This window comes from Ooceraea biroi, chromosome 3 (assembly GCF_003672135.1).
Source record: "Ooceraea biroi isolate clonal line C1 chromosome 3, Obir_v5.4, whole genome shotgun sequence".
NCBI classification, from domain to species: domain Eukaryota; kingdom Metazoa; phylum Arthropoda; class Insecta; order Hymenoptera; family Formicidae; genus Ooceraea; species Ooceraea biroi.
The window spans coordinates 9,289,661-9,292,859 of NC_039508.1; the positions used below are offsets into that span (position 1 = coordinate 9,289,661).

At 40.3% G+C, this 3,199-nt stretch overlaps 1 long non-coding RNA gene across 1 annotated transcript; it reads left to right on the top strand.

Moving 5' to 3' along the window:
* The first annotated feature begins 945 nt into the window (after positions 1–945).
* LOC105278091 lies at positions 946–2,967 on the top strand. The gene is made up of 4 exons (XR_893731.3): positions 946–2,448; positions 2,552–2,629; positions 2,708–2,764; positions 2,855–2,967. It is a non-coding gene; the product is annotated as an uncharacterized LOC105278091 (long non-coding RNA).
* The last annotated feature ends 232 nt before the right edge of the window (positions 2,968–3,199 follow it).

Here is a 3,199-nt window from a genome sequence, read left to right on the forward strand (position 1 = left end):
CTTTTCGCACAACACCAAGATAAACGGTTTCAACTTGAAACTGACTTCCGCACAACACTGTAATACAAGAAATGGTTATGAGCGCGAACGCTGAGAAAAAATGAATGAACTTCGTTCGCGAAGACGGTCAGAAAAATGAATGAGCTGACCTCCAGAGTGGTCATCACCTTTTATACGATAGGGATGACGTGGAAGAGAGGTAGCTTTTCCGGGAACCGTTTTTCGGGGAACCACCTTTCGGGGACCGTTAGTTAATTAAAATATCGACAGTCGGTCTATGAGACGATAAGTCGTTCGCAGATGGTTCTTCCAAGCCGGAAGGGTTCCTCACAGAAGTCTCGCGCCGACACACGTGTGTCTGGACTCGCGGCTCCTGTGAGGGTTCCCGGGGATGACCTGGCGCAGCTGTATCATTGCTCTTCCTGGAAGAGCGATACCGTAGTTACGCGCGACCGAATTTGCTGCAATGCGGCTTATCGTCTTTCAATTCAAATGATAGGGGTCTAATATCGCGCCTGTCCGGACACGTGCGTCAAAACCCGCGGCTCTTGTGAGGGTATTTTCCCGGAAATATTCTGACGTAACTGTAACATTTGTTTTTTACTAATCCCTCACTGAGGCCCTTCTGATCACACGCGACCGGATCGACGTGTCGCGTCACACATTGTCCGATAATTAAAAAAGATATCGCTATACTTCCTGGAAGCAAGGAATCGTGCAGTCTCTAGACGTAACATCTATTAACACGTCGATTAGTCTAATACGAGGGGTTTTTCGGCCGTCTCCCAGTGTGCTGGAACCGGTCCGTCGTAGAGTATATGGAGAAGTTCGGCGCGGATTTCAGAATATCGAGTGCGTCGCGGATCGTTAGGCAGATATTCAAATGATGGCATCCGAGGATGTCGGAAATCAATCGGAATTAACTTATATTCGGGTTTAGTTGGAGTAAAAAGGCTCTCGTATTCCGGGTCGACGTGCGGGGAATCCACCCCTAGATCATGCGAATAGTGAAGCCGGTTAGTTGCCCCCAAGTATTGTAACAATTGAATTCATGCGCGTTTCTTCATTCCCCCCCCCTGCGATTTCGTTTCATGGAAATGGGTGTGAATCGAAACAAGAACGAGAGTGCGGAAGAACGCTGCTTCAAGTTCTCAGCTTACTGAGTGAACAGGCTGGTGCGGAAGAACACTGCTCGTGCCCTTATCACTCTGAAGCGTATTCGAATCAAACCCAGAAGGAATAAACGGAGTGCGCAAAAGTGTCAAAGAAAACATTTGATTTAAAAGTTCACATATATATATATATATATATATATATATATATTGTTAAAGTGAAAATTATTACAGGTGTTTGACATAAGAATACGAGAGTCTTGGCGTTTGTAAAATAAAAGTCACGGTTTGAGTTTTACCTTAAGTTTTAACGAAGTAATCGCCCGGTTAAGCTATACCCAAGACTACTAAACGAAACGCACTATCGAAAAATGATACTTATACTTATTACTTATTACTTATTACTTATTACTGAGCTCCCTGGACTTCTGCAGGCCCTTTTATATTGTGGACGAAGAGGCGGGTGGTTGAAAATATCGATGGTGGGACTGATTTTCCACCAATAATGTTTAGGAAAATCGGGCCCGCGTCTTCGTTTCAACGGTTATCTCGATTCTATGGAGGGAGGTCCTTCGCGTAAACATCCCCGTACAGAACCTTAATACCTGAGTTAATTAATTACGTTGTTCGCCTTATGATTACAATATTTCCCTCTCGATATTAATGTCCTGATTGCAAAATGGATCTTCTAGGATTTTGAATGGTTGTTGTATCTGTTTTTAATCAAAAGATATGTATATGAAAAGAAATAATGCTTGTTTTAAAAGCTGCAATCGTATTAAATTCCGTCTATATGATCATTTGCGTTCAAGAAAATAATAATATAAAATTTCCTAAATTATAAAATAACTATATATATAATATGATATAATATAGTTTTTGAAGGTTTTCGAAAGTGCTAGAAGGTTCTAGAAAGATGCTGGTATGCGCGGATGTTTACACATTTTATTGCCAGGCTCGCGATAGCGCTCGCTACGGCTAGCAGGCTTGACTGCCGGAGCCTTCGAAGATCGTTCGAGAACCTTATATCGTAACAGTATATACATTCATCCGTACATACATACATACATACATTTATACCGTTGCTGTATCCTTTTTCAGATCATAGATCCAATAAATATTGACATCGAGGGATATGTAAACATCCAACAGAGGAGATGGATTAGGTGGGTGCGCAAGGAGAGGAAGCAGTACGCCAATTACTTTAATAACATGTTGGAAGAATTCCTCGAGGGTGAGGACATATTCGACCTAAGAAAGCTGTTCGGGATGGAGGAGTGGGAGCAGGAGGAGGAATGAGTGGAATGGTTGGAACAAAATTGGGATGGTGACATCGGTGAATATTTTATTTAATTATTTGTTTCTTTTTACATATTTTTTTATACAACAACTGTTCTATTACTAATAGTAAACTAATAAACGTCTTTTTACTGTTATAGATGCTATATTGAAGACACTGGGGGAGGAAGTACAATCAGGATTGAGGATCGAGGAGGAGGAGGAGGATGATGATATAAGTGAGTTTCTTTATTTGTATATTTTCAATAACATTTCTTTACGAATAAGTGTAATAACCAACTATTTTCTTGTTACAGAAATTGTATTTGAGAGAAAGAGGCTTCGGAGGGACGACGACGATGACGAGGATGTCGGTGAGTTTTCTTTTTATTTTTATTTTATTATTTTCTATTAATGCTTTATTTTTAAATAACTAATGAACGTCTTTGATGTTATTTTTTCAGTATTCCTCTGTGAACGCAAACGCGTGAGGTTTGCTGAGGAAGACGACGAGGAGAGTGACAAGGAGAGCGAAGAGGAGAGCGAGGAAAGTGACGAGGAGGACGAGGAGGATGAAGAGGAGAAAGAGGAAGATGCGTAGCAGAGAGGAAGAAGAAGATGAAAAATATAAAACATGTACAAAATACACAATTTATATATATAAAATAAAAACGTCACATTGAAATAAAATGAATTTTGCCAATTAACGGTCGAAAAAGCTACACTTCATTATATAAAATAAAAACGTTATAGAAAATAATTATAATCTTATTCGCTACCCCCATAGCCCCTTCTGTCTTTTCTACCTG